The sequence below is a fragment of the Meriones unguiculatus genome, chromosome 15, assembly GCF_030254825.1.
Source record: "Meriones unguiculatus strain TT.TT164.6M chromosome 15, Bangor_MerUng_6.1, whole genome shotgun sequence".
Classification (NCBI taxonomy): Eukaryota; Metazoa; Chordata; class Mammalia; order Rodentia; family Muridae; genus Meriones; species Meriones unguiculatus.
The window spans coordinates 19,577,201-19,595,507 of record NC_083362.1 but is presented as its reverse complement, the minus strand read 5'-3'; positions in this window follow the sequence as shown (position 1 = coordinate 19,595,507).

The window sequence follows — 18,307 nt, the reverse complement described above, 5'->3', positions numbered from 1 at the left end:
AAGAAAATGTGAGAAACTAGCCATGAGAGGAACGGCATTATTTTATCATGTTTTTCTCAATAGAAGGAAAAAGGAGAGGAAGAGAAAAACATAATACATGCACTAGACTGCCAATATTAGCCATTAGAGGTCACAGCAAGAGTGTGTAGAATACTGTTTGTAATCTCACATCATTCCAGTCTGCCTGAGTTCCAACCCTTGCCTTCTCAGAGGCCCTGGGAGAACCCTAACACAGAACTTCCCTGATTTTCATCTCACCCCTGCCCAAACTTTACCTCACATAACTCTGCTGGGACCAAGACTGTGTTGCAAAACAGTCACCACTATAAAATGTGGGTTGAGCCTTCTCTTCCTCAAACTCATGGGTGAAAGAAATACCTATTCTATAGATTAACATTTGGACAAGTTCATAACCAGGTTGAACTCCTATAATTTATTAGACCCTGAACATTTCTTATGTTGAAGATAGTTGAAATGAAGAAGTTATAAAATGGAACAATATTTTAAATATCTCATTTGATATAGCTTGGTCTCTCTCAAAAAAAAACTAGAGTAGTGTCAAATAAAAAAGATGATATAAAAAGATTTTTGTCAATCACATCTACATATGTATGCTAAGAATTTAGTGTATGGAATGAGCTACATTTTATCCATTTCTTCTTTTTGCAAAGACAGTTTGATAGAAACCTAGGTGTACCAGTCTTCATTTATTCTCAATGTTTTATCTTAAGGCTGCAGAATCAGACAGCTGGCAGAAACTGTGTGGCTGTCAGACCCATACATATTAAAAGGCAACTTTACATTTTTGATGTATTTAAAATATTTAAAACCTTGTATAGAAAATTTATTGAAACTTGGTATAAGCTTTAAAGTAATAGAAACTAAAAATGTCATCGGTTTTGCAAGGACTGAATTCTAACCATGATTCTTACTAGTGTTTTATTCTATAATGTCTTTTTGGATGCCTTAATACACTGCACACAAGATATCCTTCATTTTCTCCTTTTCCACAACGGGTAACTGAAAATCATCTTACAAATACTACTGTTTTTGAGAATATAGAAGAATTGTAGAGTCAATATTCTTTTAGTGCCGGTTGTAAAACTTGAACCCTTAGCCTCACTATTTGCAATAAATCTGTTTCCACTTGTAGTTAAAGATCTTGACATGCTATGGGCATGCAACTCAACAGCACAAAATTTAAGTGAATACTGTCTATACCATTGTGATTGCCGATAGATATCAAGCTGCACATGCTACATACATTTAACCACATACTCAGATAAAAACAAACTACAATGATCTGTCTTACAATTTAAAAATGCATGCAGAAATGTATGTCAGAAGAACACAAAAGACAAGGTAGATACTGGTTCTGGCAAACAGTTCTAAGTTTAATAAGCAAAAAGGCATATTTAAAATACTTATTAATAACAGACATTAACAAAACAGTAATGTTACCCTATTATAATGATAATAAGGAACTATTAAATAATTCATAGATTTTCAAAGTGCACAATAAAATTTAAAAACAAAGAAGTCACATAAGAAATAAAGAATAAACATGGAATAACTGGGATAAAAAGGAATAAGATTGGAATTTTCACAATAATCTGCATTTTAGAAGAAGCCCACAAAACTTAAATTATAAAAGGATTGTCAACAAAAAGATGAAAAGACATACACTAAACAAAGTAATAAAAGACAACAAAAGTGACAGGAAAAGAAAAGAAATAACAAAAAAATAATACTCCATTTCCCTAACACTTTATAAAAGTGAGTTAACAATGAGAAGGTAAACCAGCAAATTGACAGAACACTGACATAGATAATGGAACATTTTAATTAGTATGGGATTTGTACTGCAATTGGTAGGAGTATTTTCAGTATTTACAGCATGTTGTCAAATACAAAAGAAAGAAAGAAAAACCTAACTTAGGGATTACAAATATAAGAGAAATTTAAAAAAAACAACTTTTTAAAAATTCTTTATTAATTACACTTAATTCACTTTGTATCCCTCCTACGACTCCCTCCCTTCTTCCATCCCAATATCTCCCTTTCTCCAATCTCTGCGTACATGCCCCTCCCCAAGTCCACTCATAGAGGAGGTCCTCTTTTCCTTCCTTCTGATCCTCATCGATTAGGTCTCATCAGGAGTGGCTGCATTGTCTTCTGGGGCCTGGTAAGGCGGCTTTCCCCTCTGGGGGAAGTAATTAAAGAGCAGGCCAATCAGTTCATGTCAGAGACAGTCCTTGTTCCTATTACAATGGAACCCACTTGGATACTGATCTGCCATGAGCTACATCTGTGCAGGGGTCTTAGTTTATCTCCATGCATGATTCTTGGTTGGAGTATCAGTCTCAGAGAAGACCCTATTCTCAGTTTTTTTGGTTCTGTTGCTCTCCTTGTGGAGTTCTTGTCCTCTTCAGATCTTACTGTTTCCCACTTCTTTCATAAGATTCCCTGCACTCTGCCCAAAGGTTGCCCATAAGTCTCAACATCTGCAATGATAGTCTGCAGGGCAGAGCCTTTCAGAGGTCCTCTGTGTCAGGCTCTTAACTTGTTCCCTCTTTTCTACTTCTTCTGATGTCCATTCTCTTTGCCTTTTTAGATAGGGATTGAGCATTTTAGTCAGAGTCCTCCCTCTTGATTAGTTTCTTTAGGAGTACAGATTTTAGTAGGTTTATCCTATATTACATGTCTATATGAGGAGTATATGCCATGTGCGTCTTTCTGCTTCAAAGGTTGTAGAGAAAAGGGAACCCTCCTCCACTGCTGGTGGGAATGTAAACTTGTACAACCACTTGGAAAGCAATCTGGTGTTTCCTCATACAACTAGGAATAGTGCTTCCTCAAGATCCAGCTATACCACTTCTAGGCAAATACCCAAAAGAGGCTCAAGTACACAATAAGGACATCTGCTCAACCATGTTTGTAGCAGCCATATTTGTAATAGCTAGAAGCTGGAAACAGCCCAGATGCCCCTCATTTGAGGAATGGATACAGAAATTGTGGTACATCTACACAATGGAATATTACTCAGCAATAAAAAACAAGGAAATCATGAAATTTGCAGGTAAATGGTGGATCTGGAAAAGAACATCCTGAGTGAGCTATTGCAGAAGCAGAAAAAAAAAAGACAGCTTTAAAGTAGAAACAGGCAGGAAATGTTGCAGAGAGGCAAATAAAGGTAAATATCAACTGTTATGGACACTAATTAAATCACTACACCTGTTGCAGGAGAGATAGATTTAAGAAAAAAAAGAAAGGTCGAGGCGGGGCAAGATGGTGGCACTGGGAGGACTCTCATTCTGAACAGCAGCACAGCGGGACAGGCACAGTGACCAGCAAGCACAACTCGCGACCATAAAACACAAGTGATTGTGTTTCTCAGGTGAGAGGATACCCCACGGTGGGGGATTCAAACAGCTTTAACTCACCAGGCTAAACCACTGAAGAGACCCTGGTTCCACCAGGCGCTTGGTCGCCAGCCCAGAGCTATATACCAGCGTGATCTGGTCACTGTCCCAGACTGAACTGTGGGCCCACAACAGCACAGACTGGATTTTCCAGTCGAGAGATAACCCTACGGAGCAGGAAACGATTGGGACCAACCTTAGGTCACCCAGACATCCCCTGGAAAAGACTTGGGTTCTGTGGGCACCCCAGGAGCCATCCCGGAGCCAGAGCCAGGGACCCAGGTGCCTGCACAGAGCCCTGCCTGCGTGCCTGATTCGCCGCCTCAGATAGAACTGTGGGCCCCAGGGCACCAGAGACTCAGTTTCACCATTGGGTGCAAACCCACAGGGAGGGAAACGGCTGGTCTGATCTCAGAGCACTCAGCTGATACCACCAACCCGAAAAGGTCTCGGGAAAATTACCCAGTTTAGGGAGACACCCAGGATCCCAACTGCCAGAAAGGCGGAGGCACGGGTGGGCATCTGTGCCTGTGGGTTCTACTCGCTGCCACCCCAGACAGAAGGGCGGTCCCCAAAGCAAAGACTGGGTGTCCCTGGCAGGAGGAAACCCCCAGCGGGGGGGGGGATCATCAGGTCTAACGCTCAGGACACCCAGCACCAAAAGAATTTCTGGATTCACGCAGACTCTAGGCTCTAGCTTTCTAATGCAGGCATGAGCGCTGTGCTCATCCGCCATTATTGAGTACCACTAGGGCACTGGGGCACATAGTTGCATCCTCAGACCTACAAAAGCCAGAGAGTCATTACAGCAGCCCTCAGATACTGTGCCAAGGATCAACCAGTTACCCCTAGCTAGACTGGCAAAACTGTGGGAATCCCTGGTCCTTCAAGAGGGCTGCACAGTATCTGGACCAGAGCAATGCCTGCAGCCAACATCCCAGACAGGGACACACAGCTTCTGATCCAGACTGAGGCACCCAGTCTCCAGACCAGAGCGGCGCCCCCAGGGGGCCAACTCAACCTAGGTGCACATTCTCCACGCCCAGAGTGGAGCACTCAGCCTCTGGCCCAGAGACTTGCTGGGTGCTCCTCTCACTTTCCTGGACAGAACTGTGTGCCCCAGGATAACAGACTGAGTTTCTCTGTTGGGAGAAAACCCCACAGCTAGGAAATCAGCAGGTTCTTCAAGAGAACTGTACCTGGAAAACTGTAACAACAGCAGCAGCTCACTAAATTTATAACGAGAAACCCAGCAGTGGGGCAGCTGTCTTGAGAACTTCTATGGGTAAGAGGAGAGCCCACCCTGCCTAACAAAGACCACAGCTACTACTCAGGGCTATACACCTGAGGTGAGCAGTGGCAATTCCTGAGAAACACTGGCCATACAGTGACCATAACCAAAAAGCAGAGGAGGACTCCTTCAGGAAAAATCATCTTCTGGCCAAGGGGATTCTCCCTAACTCAGGACTCCAGAAAGCACAGAAATTAACAGCCAACACCTAAAAAGCCCAATGGGTAGAGGTCAGCATAAAAGCTCAACCAACAAAAAAACAGAGCAATATGGCATCTCCAGAACCCAGCCATCCAGGGGCAAACAGCCATGGACAACACAGCATACTAGAAAATCAAGAAGATGACCTAAGATCTATGCTGATGAAGAGGATAATAGAGAAAACAAATAAAATACGTAAAGAATTAGAGGAAGATAAAAACAAACAGATCATGGCTATCTGTAAAAAAATGGAGGAAATTAAAGACAAGCAGATTATGGCCATCTGTGAAGAAATACGGGAAGATGCAGCCAAAGAGTTTGCGGCCTTCAGAGAAGAAATAATTAAATCACTGAAAGAAGTAAAAGAAACAGAGTTGAAGGAACTGAAAGAAAAAGAGGAAAATACAATCAAACAGGTGAAGGAAGTAAACAAAACAAATCAAGACCTGAAGATAGAACTGGAAAAATTAAAGAAAACAGAAATGGAGGAAATAATGGAGAAGAATTTAGGGAAGAAAACAGGAACTACAGAGGTAAGCATAACCAACACACTACAAGAGATGGAAGAAAGAATCTCAGGTGTAGAAGATACAATGGAAGAAATCGATGTATCTGTCAAAGAAAATGTTAAATCTAAAAAATTCCTGACACAGACCGTCCAAGAAATCCAAGACAGTATGAAAAGACAAAACCTAAGAATAATAGGTATAGAGGAAAAAGAAGACTCCCTTCTCCAGGGCCCAGAAAATATTTTCAACAAAATCATTGAAGAAAATTTCCCCAAGTTAAAGGAGAAACCAATAAGAATGCATGAGGCCTACAGAACACCCAACAAATTTGACCAGAAAAGAAAATCCTCCTGCCACATAATAATCAAAACAGTAAGTATACAGAACAAAGAAAAAATACTAAAAGCTGCAAGAGAAAAAGGCCAAGTAACATATAATGGCAAACCCATTAGAATCACACCTGAATTTCAACAGAGACTATGAAAGCCAGAAGGGCCTGGACAGATATCATGCAGACCCTAAGAGAACACAGATGTCAGCCCAGGCTACTATACCCTGCAAAACTCTCAGTCCTCATAGATGGAGAAAACAAGATATTCAATGACAAAAACAAATTTCAACAATACCTACACACAAATCCAGCATTACAGAAGATACTGGAAGGGAAAATACAGCCCAAGAAAATTAGCTTCTGTCAAGAAAAGACAGGAAATAATTAAACTTACTACAATAAAACAAAAAGCAACCAAGCACACAACCTTATGACCACAGCCAACATCAAATTCAAGGGATCTAACAGCCACTGGTCATTAATCTCTCTCAACATCAATGGACTCAACTCTCCAATAAAAAGACACAGATTAACAGAAGGATACGTAAACTAAACCCAGCAATCTGTTGCATACAAGAAACACACCTAAGGCACAAAGATAGACATTACTTGAGGGTAAAACGTTGGAAGACGAATCTCCAAGCAAATGGGCCCAAGAAACAAACAAGAGTAGCCATTCTAATATCTGATAAAATAGACTTTCAACCAAAATTAATAAAAAGAGATGGGGAAGGACACTTCATACTCATCAAGGAAAAATTCCACCAGGAAGACATCACAATCTTGAACATCTATGCCCCAAATACAAGAGCACCCACATTTGTAAAAGAAACATTGATAAAATTTAAACCACATATAAATCCCCACACATTGATAGTGGGAGATTTCAACACCCCACTCTCAACAAAGGACAGGTCAACAAAACAGAAATTAAGCAAAGAAACAATATCTATGACAGAGGTCATGAATCAAATGGACCTCACAGATATTTACAAAACCTTACACCCAAACACAAAAGAATTTACCTTCTTCTCAGCACCTCATGGAACTTTCTCCAAAATAGACCATATAGGTGGTCACAAAGCAAGCCTCAACAGATACAAGAAGATTGAAATAATCTTGTATCTTGTCTGATCATCATGGAATAAAGTTGGAATTTTACAACAACAGAAATAGCAAAAAGCATACACACACATGGAAACTGAACAACTTGTTACTAAATGACAGCTGGGTCAGGGAAGAAATAAAGAAAGAAATTAAAGTCTTCCTAGAACTCAATGAAAATGAAGAGACAACATACTCAAACTTGTGGGGCACAATGAAAGCAGTGCTAAGAGGAAAGTTCATAGCACAAAGTGCCTTCAAGAAGAAATTTGAGACAGCTCATTCAAGCAACTTAATGACCCACTTAAAAACCCTAGAAAAAGAAGAAGCAGACACACCAAAAAGGAGTAGACTGCTGGAAATAATCAAACTCAGGGCTGAAATCAATCAATTAGAAACAAATAAAACAATTCAAAGAATCAATGAAACCAAGAGCTGGTTCTTTGAGAAAATCAACAAGATCGACAAACCCTTAGCCAAGCTAACTAAAAGGCAGAGAGACACCACCCAAATCAACAAAATCAGAAATGAAAAGGGGGACATAACTACAGACACTGAGGAAATCCAAACAATCATTAGGACTTACTTCAAAAGTCTATATGCCACAAAATTTGAAAATCTAAGTGAAGTGGACAATTTTCTTGATCGATTTGACTTAACAAAGCTGAATCAGGACCAGATAAATCAATTAAATAGTCCTATATCCCCCAAATAAATGGAAGCAGTCATCAAAAGTCTCCCATCCAAAAAAAGCCCAGGACCAGATGGCTTCAGCGCAGAATTCTACCAGACCTTCAAAGAAGATCTAACTCCAACTCTTTTCAAACAATTCCACAAAATAGAAACAGAAGGAACATTACCAAACTCATTCTATGAAGCCACAGTCACCTTGGTACCTAAACCTCACAAAGACTCAAAAATGAAAGAGAATTTCAGACCAATCTCCCTTATGAACATTGATGCAAAAATACTTAACAAAATACTTGCAAACTGAATACAAGAACACATCAAAGATATTATCTACTATGACCAAGTAGGCTTCATTCCAGGTATGCAGGGGTGGTTCAATATACGGAAATCCATCAATGTGATCCACCATATTATCAAACTGAAAGAAAAAAACCACATGATAATCTCCCTAGATGCTGAAAAAGCATTTGATAAAATCCAACATCCATTCATGTTTACAGTCTTGGAGAGATCAGGGATACAAGGCACATACCTAAAGATAGTAAAGGCGATATACAGCAAACCTATAGCCAACATCAAACTGAACGGAGAGAAACTTAAAGCAATCCCACTGAAATCAGGGACAAGACAAGGCTGCCCACTCTCCCCATATCTCTTCAACATAGTTCTGGAAGTCCTTGCTAGAGCAATAAGACAGGTGAAGGAGATCAAGGGGATACAAATTAGAAAGGAAGAAGTCAAATTATCACTATTTGCAGATGATATGATAGTATATATGAGTGACCCCAAAAACTCTACCAGGGAACTCCTACAGCTGATAAACACCTTCAGCAAAGAGGCCGGATACAAAATTAACTCAAAAAAATCAGTAGCCCTCCTGTATACAAAAGGCAAAAGGGCTGAGAAAGAAATTAGGGAAACAACACCCTTCACAATAGCCACAAAGGACATATGGTACCTCAGAGTAACCCTAACCAAGGAAGTCAAAGACTTGTATGAAAAAAACTTCAAGTCTCTGAAGAAAGAAATCGAAGAAGATATCAGAAGATGGAAAGATCTCTCATGCTCATGGATTGGTAGGATTAACATTGTGAAAATGGCCATAATGCCAAAAGCAATCTACAGATTCAATGCAATTCCCATCAAATTGCCAACACAATTCTTTACAGACCTGGAAAGAAAAATTCTCAACTTCGTATGGAATAACAAGAATCCCAGAATTGCTAAAACAATCCTCTACAATAAAAGATCTTCTGGAGGTATCCCTGATCTCAAGCTGTACTGGAGATCCCTGATCTCAAGCTGTACTATAGAGCAACAGTCATAAAAACTGCATGGTACTGGCATAGAAATAGAATGGTGGATCAATGGAACTGAACCAAAGACCCAGAAATAATCCCACACACTTATGGACACCTGATTTTTGACAAAGATGCCAAAACCATACAATGGAAAAAAGATAGCATCTTCAAAATGGTGCTGGTCCAACTGGATGTCTACATGCAGAAAAATGAAAATAGATCCATACTTATCACCCTGCACAAAACTGAAGTCCAAGTGGATCAAAGACCTCAACATAAAACCACACACATTAAATCGGCTAGAAAAAAAAGTGGGGAATACCCTAGAACTCATTGATACAGGAGAAAACTTCCTGAAGAGAACACCAACAGCACAGGCTTTAAGAGCAACAAATAATAAATGGGACCTCATGAAATTGAAAAGCTTCTATAAAACAAAGGACACAGTCATCAAAACAAAGCGACTGCCTACAGATTAGGAAAGAATCATCACCAACCCTTTATTTGACAGAGGACTCATATCCAGTATATATAAAGAACTAAAGAAGCTGAAAAGCAGCAAACCAAGTAGTCCACTTAAAAAATGGGGAACAGAACTAAATAGAGAATTCTTTGGAAAGGAATATCGAATGGCAGAGAAGCACTTAAAGAAATGCTCACCCTCATTAGCCATTAGGGAAATGCAAATCAAAACAACCCTGAGATTTCACCTTACACCCATGAGAATGGCCAAGATAAAAACTCAAGTAACAACACATGCTGGAGAGGTTGTAGAGAAAGGGGAACCCTTCTCCACTGCTGGTGGGAATGTAAACTTGTACAACCACTCTGGAAATCAATCTGGCGCTTTCTCAGACAACTAGGAATAGCACTTCCTTAAGATCCAGCCATACCACTCCTAGGCATATACCCAAAAGAGGCTCAAGTACACAAAAAGGACATTTGCTCAACCATGTTTCAGTAGCAGCTTTATTTGTAATAGCCAGAAGCTGGAAACAACCCAGATGCCCCTCAACTGAAGAATGGATGCAGAAACATTGGTACATCTATGCAATGGATAGATTCACTCAGCAATGAAAAATAAAGAAATCATGAAATTTGCAGGTAAATGGTGTGACCTGGAACTGATCATCCTGAGTGAGTTGTCCCAGAAGCAAAAAGACACACACGGTATATACTCACTCATATAAACATACAACATAGAATAAACCCACTAAAATCTGTACATCTAAACATACTAAGCAAAAGAGAGGACCCTAACTAAAATGTTCAATCCCCATCCTGAAAGGCAAAGAGGATGGACATCAGAAGAAGAAGAAAACAGGAAACAACCTAGGAACCTGCTACAGAGGGCCTTTGAAACCCTCTGCCATGCAGACTGTGAAAGCAGATAATGAGCCAGATGGGCAACTGTTGGGCAGAGTGAATGGAATTTTATGTAAGAAGTGGGAAATAGTAAGAGCTGGAGAGGAAAAGAAATCCACAAGGAGAGCAACAGAACAAGAAAATTTGAACACAGGGAACTTCCCAGGGACTCATACTCCAACCAAGGACTATTCATGCAGATAACCTAGAACCCTGACAATGCAGCCACTTCTGATGAGAACTGATAGACTAAGGTCAGAAAGAAGGAGAGGAGGACCTCCCCTATCAGTGGACTTGGGGAGGGGTATGTATGCAGAAGGGGGGGGAGGGTGGGACCGGGAGGATAGGAGGGAGGGGCTTATGGGGGGATACAAAATGAATAAAGTGTAATTAATAAAAGTTAAAAAAACAATATAAATAAAAACAAGAAAAGTGGCAGCTTTCTGGTTTAGAAGTGAAGAGCTTATTACCACAGACTAGATATTTGCAAACGTAAGACTTATTTACCACAGCATTTGTTAGTGGTCAGAGTAACAATTCTATTGCTTCCCATAGTAGCTAGAAAGTTTAAAAGCCCATGAGGATCAATTTCCAACCTCACACAAAGATCCAACAAAGAAAAAGAATTTCAGATCAATTTCTCATGAACATTGATGCAAAAATACTCAATAAAATACTCACAAACTGAACCCGAGAACACATTAAAGATACCATTCACCATGTCTAAGTAGGCTTCATCCCAGACATGCAGGGGTAGTTCAATGTATGGAAATCCATCAATGTAATCCACCATATAAACAAACTGAAAGAAAAAAGCCGTATGACCTTTTGAAATGCTGAAAAAAGCTCTTGACAAAATCCAACACCAGTTCTTAAAGTTTTAGAGAGATCAGGGATACAAGGCAAATACCTAAACATAGTAAAGACAACATACAGCAAGCCTATAGCCAACATCAAACTGAGAGGAGAGACATTTAAATCAATCCCACTGAAATCAGGAACAGGGCAAGATTGCCCACTCACTCTGTATCTCTTCAAGGCCTAACATAAACCCATCCACACTATATCTTTTAGAATAAAAAGTGGAGAAAAGCCTTGAACACATTGACATAGGAGACAACTTCCTGAACATAACACCAACATCTCAGGCTCTAAGATCAACATTCATTAAATGAGACCTCATGAAACTGAAAAGCTTCTGTAAAGCAAAGGATATTGTCATCAGAACAAAATGACACCCTACAGTCTGGGAAAAAAATCTTCACCAAAATTACATCTGACAGAGGGCTAATATCCAGAATATATAAAGAACTCAAGAAGTTAAACACCAACAAACCAAGTAATCCAATTAAAAAAACGAGGATATCACATATCAGTGGACTTTGGGGGCACAAGGGAGGAGATGAGGGAGGGAGAGTGGGAATGTGAGGGGATGTAGGAGGGGGCTACAGCTGAGATACAAAGTGAATAAACTGTAATTAATAAAAAAATAAAATGGGGTACAAAGCTAAACAGAGAATTCTCAAGGGAAGAATATTAAATGGCATAGAAACACTTAAGAAAAATGCTCAAGTACACAACAAGGACATTTGTTCAACCATATTCATAGCAGCTTTATTCATAATAGCCACAACCTGGACACAACCCAAATATCCCTGAATGGAGGAATGGATAGAGAAATTGTGGTACATTTACAAAAATGGAATACTACTCAGCAATTAAAAACAAGGAAATGCTGTGGGAAACAGAGGGTCACTTGGGACATTGAAGCCCCTGCTCTGTGGGTCTAATTGAGGAGTTAAGGCAGTTAATGCCAGAAATTGTGCTGCAACCATCCCTAGCACTGCTACATATACAGTGAAGAGCCCCTCCCACACACTCAAGGGTTCAACATTATCTATTACTCTGTCCCTCGAGACACACTTCCACGCACACTTACACACACACACACACACACACACGCGCGCGCGCGCGCGCCTGCAATTGCCCCTTTTGCACCCATGTACTTTATTCCCACAGGTACAGCTAGTCCACCAATGCACATGTTGAGGCCACGGGACCTCTCTCAGCTTCCTCCAGACACCAGAGAGAGACAGTACCAGTCTGAACTGCAGAATCCAAAATAAATAGGTAAGGTTTCAGATAAGCCAATGGCCAGGGGTAGGCAAAACACATCCAACATAAATCAAGACATCATGACTTCACCAGCAACCCTCCAAATTGATGGCTACTCCAATTCATCAGAAGCACAGGAAAATGACTTTAAAGCTATGCTTACCCAATTAATTGAGGCTCATAAAGAGGAAACAAACAGTTCTCTCAGAGCAATAGTCATGCAAATTCATACAGTTAAAGAGGAAAAGAACAAATCTATCAAAGATTTGGCCAGTCAATTGGAGGTAAAGAAAGAGGAAATGGACAAAATTCTTAAAGAAACACGGGCGAATACATCCAAACAAATAGAGGCACAAGTAGAGATACAACTACTGGCATATAGAGAGGAAATGAACAAAAAAAAAAAAAAAATAGAGAGAGAGACCATCGTAGAGAGGCAGGAATCCACATTCAAACAGATGAAGGAAATGGTGCAAGGCATGAAAACAGAATTATAATCAATAAAGAAAACACAAACTGAGAAAACCCTTGAGCTGGAGAACTTGGAGAAAAGATCAGGAACCACAAAGGTAAGCATCACCAACAGAATACAAGAGATGGAAGAGAGAATCTCTGGAGCTGAAGACACACTTGCAGAAATGGATACTTCTCTCAAAGAAAAAGTAAAATCAGAAAAGTTCAAAACACAAAATATCTAAGAAATCAAGGATGCCATGAAAGGATGAAATCTAGGAATAATAGGAACTGATGAAAAAGAAGACTCCAGGCTCCAAGGTCCAGAAAATATTTTCAAGAAAATTTTCCTAACTTAAAGAAAGAGATGTCCATAAATATACAAGAGGCCTACAGAACACCGAATAGACTACACCAGAAAAGAAACACATCACATCACATCATAGTCAAAACACTATATCTACAGAACAAAGAAAAGATATTAAAAGCAGCAAGGGAAAAAGGCCAAGTAACATATGAAGGTAGACCTATCATAATCACACTGGACTTCTCATCAGAAACTATGAAAGCCAGAAGGGCCTGGGCAGGTGTCATGCAGACTCTAAGAGACCACAAATGTCAACCCTGACTACTATACCCTGAATAGCTTTCAATCAACATAAATGGAGAAAACAAAATATTCCATTACAAAACTAAATTTATACAATATCTACAAAGCAAACCAGCCCTACGGAAGATACTAGAAGGAAAACTCCAATCCAATGAAAACAACTTCACCCAAGAAAGCATACAGATAATATCCCAGCAAAAATTAAAAGAAGATAAGCAATGAAACACAGTAAGACCACTGACTCCATTATAAAAGGAACTAACATTCATTGGTCACTATTATCTATCAACATCAATGGACTCAACTCCCCAATAAAAAGACACAAACTAACAAAATGGGTGCAAAAACAAGATCCAACATTCTGCTGCATCCAAGAAACGCACCTCAACAAAGATAAACATTACCTCAGAGTAAATGGCTGGAAAAATGTCTTTCAAGCAAACAGACCCAGAAAACAAGCTGGGGTAGCTATCCTAATATCTAATAAAATAGACTTTAACCAAAATTAATCAAAAAAAGATGAGGAGGGACACTACATTCTCATCAAAGGAAAAATCCACCAAGAGGACATCACAGTTCTGAACATCTATGCGCCTACATTCATAAAGGAAACATTATTAAAACTTAAATCACACATCGATCCCAACACCTTGATGGTTGGAGACTTCAACACCTCACTTTCACCAAGGGACAGATCATCTAGACAGAAGCCTAATAAAGAAATAAAGCTACTTACAGGGTTCCTAAATCAAATGGACCTAATAGATGTCTACAGAAGTTTCTACCCAAACTCCAAAGTATATACCTTCCTTTCAGCACCTCATGGAAACTTCTCCAATATTGCCTCAAAAGATACAAGAAGATTGAAATGATCCCCTGTATTCTGTCTGACCACCGTGGATTAAAGCTGGACCTTAACAACAAAGGAATTAAAGAAAAACCGACAAGCCATGGAAACTGAACAACTTGCTGCTGAATGACCACTAGGTTAAGGAAGAAATAAAGAAAGAAATTAAAGAATTCCTAGAATTCAATGAAAATTAAGACGCAACATAACCTAATTTATGGGACACAATGAAAGCAGTGCTCAGAGGAAAACTCATAGCACTAAGGGCCTTCAAGAAGAAATTTGTAACATCTCATACAAGCAACTTAATGGCCCAATTGAAAGCTCTAGAAAAAAAAGAAGCAAATATACTCAAGAGGAGCAGATGGCTAGAAATAATCAAACTCAGGGCTGAAATCAATCAATTAGAAACAAATAAAACTATTCAAAGAATCAATGAAACCAAGAGCTGGTTTTTGAGAAAATCACCAAGATAGACAAACCTTTAGCCAAACTAACCAAAAGGCAGAGAGAAACTTTCCAAGTCAGCAAAATCAAAAATGAAAAGGGGGACATAACTACAGACACCGAGGAAATCCAAACAATTATTAGGACGTACTACAAAAGCCTATATGCCACGAAATTCGAAAATCTAAAAGAAATGGACATTTATTTTGATAGATTCCATCTACCAAAATTAAGTCAAAATCAGGTGGAAAGACTGAATAGTCCTATATCCCCCAAGGAAATAGAAGTAGTCATCAACAGTCTCCCTTCCAAAAACCAGCCCTGGGCTAGGTGGATTCAGTGCAGAATTCTACTAGGCCTTCAAAGAAGTGCTAAATCCAATTCTCTTCAAACTATTCCACAAAATAGAAACAGAAGGAACATTATTAAACTCATTCTATGAAGCCATAGTCACCTTGATACCTAAACCACACAAAGACCCAACATAAAAAAGAGAACTTCAGACCTATCTCTCTTATGAGCATTGATGCAAAAATACTCAATAAAATACTTGCAAACCAAATCCAAGAATACATCAAAGATATCATCCACCATGACCAAATATGCTTCATCCCAGGCAAATCAGAAAGATGTCAAAGTGTCACTATTCGCAGATGATATGATAGTATACATAATCGACTCCAAAAACTCAACCAGAGAACTCCATCAGCTGATAAATACCTTCAGCAAAGTGCAGGATACAAAATCAACTCAAAAAAATCAGAAGACCTCCAGTATACCAAAGACAAAAGGGCCGAGAAATAAATCAGGGAAACAACACCCTTCACAATAGCCACTAATAACATAAAGTACCTTGGAGTGACAATAACCAAGCAAGTAAAAGACCTGTTTGAGAAAAACTTCAAGTCTCTGAAGAAAGAAAAATTAAGAAGATATCAGAACATGGAAAGATCTCCTGTGCTCATGGATTGGTAAGATTAAAATTGTGAAAATGGCCATCTTGCCAAAAGCAATCTACAGATTCAATGCAATTCCCATCAAAATACCAACTCAATTCTTTACATACCTTGAAAAAAATGATTCGCAGCTTCATATGGAGAAACAAAAAACCCAGAATCTCCAAAACGATCATGTACAACAACAGATCATGTGGAGGTATTTCCATCCCCAATCTCAAGCGGTACTGCAGAGCAAGAGTAATAAAAACTGATGGTATTGGCATAGAAACAGAAAGGAGGTTCAATGGAACCTCATAGAAGACCCAGAAAGAAACCCACACACCTATGAATACTTGATTTTTGACAAAGAAGCCAAAACTATTTAATGGAAAAAAGACAGCATCTTCAACAAATGGTGCTGGTCAAACTGGATGTCTACATGCAGAAAAATGCAAATAGATCCCTATTAATAACCCTTTACAAAACTAAAGCCCAAGTGGATCAAAGATCTCAACATAAAATTGTATATTCTAAATCTGTTAGAAGAAAAAGTGGGGAACAGCCTAGAACTCATTGGCACAGGAGCCAACTTCCTGAACAGAACACCAACAGCACAGGCTCTAAGAGCAACAATCAATAAATGGGACCTCATGAAACTGAAAAGCTTCTGTAAAGCAAAGGACACCATCATCAAAACAAAACAAATGCCTACAGATTGGGAAAGAATCTTCACCAACCCTTTATCTGACAGAGGGCTAATATCCACTATATATAAAGAACAAAAGAAGCTGAAAAGCAACAAACCAAGTAATCCAATTAAAAAATGGGGAACAGAGCTAAACAGGGAATTCTCGATACAGGAATATAGAATGGCAGAGAAACACTTAAAGAGATGCTCAACCTCATTATCCATTAGGGAAATGCAAATCAAAACGACCCTGAGATTTTAAGTTACAGCCATTTGAATGGCCAAGATCAAAAACTGAAGTGACAACACATGCTGGAGAGATTGTAGAGAAAGGGGAACCCTCCTCCCTTGCTGGTGGAAATGTAAACTGGTACAACCACTTTGAAAATCAATCTGGCGCTTTCTCAGACAAACAGAAATACTGCTACCTCAAGACTAAGGTATACCACTCCTAGGCATATACCCAAAATTTGCTCAAGTACACAACAAGGACATTTGCTCAACCATGTTTGTAGCAGCTTTATTTGTAATAGCCAGAACCTGGAAACAAGCCAGATGTCCATCAACAGAAGAATGGATACAAAAATTGTGGTATTTTTATATAATGGAATACTACTCACCAATCATAAATGAGGAAATCATGAAATTACAGGCAAATGGTGGGATCTAGAAAAGATCATTCTGAGTGAAGTATCCCAGAAGGAGAAAGACAAACATGGTATATACTCACCTTTATAGACTTATAAGATATGATAAACATAATGAAATCTATACACCTAAAAAAGATAATGAAGAGAGTGAACACGGGGCAAGACAATCCTCACTTGGAAAGACAGATGGGATGTGCATTGGATGTATGACAGGAAGGCACCTGAAAGACTCTAACTAGCAATGTTTCAAAGCAGATACTAAGACTCATAACCAAACCTTTGGCAGAGTACAGGGAATCATATGAAAGAAGGGGAGTTAGTCTGATGGGGAAAGGATAGGAGCTCCACAAGGACCAAATATATCTGGCCACAGGGGTCTTTTCTGAGACTGACACTCCACCAAGGACCATGTATAGATATAACCTAGAACTTCTGCTCGAATGTAGCCCGTGGTAGCTCAGTAAGCAATTGTTTTCCCATAGTAAGAGGAACAGGGACTATTTCTGACAGGATCTCAATGGCAGGCTCTTTGACCTCCCCATCCCCCAAGGGAAGATCAGTCCTGCTAGGCCACAGAGAAGGACTTTGCAGCCAGTCCTGAAGATTCCTGATAAAACAGGGCCAGATGAAAGGGGAGGAGGTCCTCCACAATCAGTGGACTTGGAAATGGATAGGAAGGAGATGATGGAGGGAGGGTGGGATTGGGAGGGAATGAGGGAACAGGATTCAGCTGGGATACAGAGTTAATAAAATGTAACTAATAATAAAAAATTAAATTAAATTAAAAACAAGGAAATCATGAATTTTGCAGGCAAATGGTGAGATCTAGAAAAGATCATCTTGAATGAGGTAACCCAGAAGCAGAAAGACATACACAGTATATACTCACTTATAAGTGGATACTAGACCTTTAAGATAGGATAAACCTACACAAATTGATATACCTAAAGAAACCAAGCAAGAAGGAGAACCCTGGGCATGAAGATCAATCCTCACTCAAAAAGACAAACAGGATGGACACTGGTAGAAGGAGAAAACAGGAAGCATGACAGGAGCCTACCACAAAGGGCCTCTGAAAGACTCTACCCGGCAGTGTATCAAAGCATATGCTGGGGTGCATAACCAAACTTTGGGCAGAGTTCAGGGAATATTATGAAAAAAGGGGAAGATAGTAAGACCTGGAGAGGACAGGAGCTCCAGAAGGAGAGCAACAGTACCAAAATATCTGGGCACATGGGTCTTTTCTGAGACTGATACTTCAACCAAGGACCATTCATGGATATTACCTAGAACCCCTGCTCAGATGTAACACATGCAGCTCAGTATCCAAGATAGTTCCCCAGTA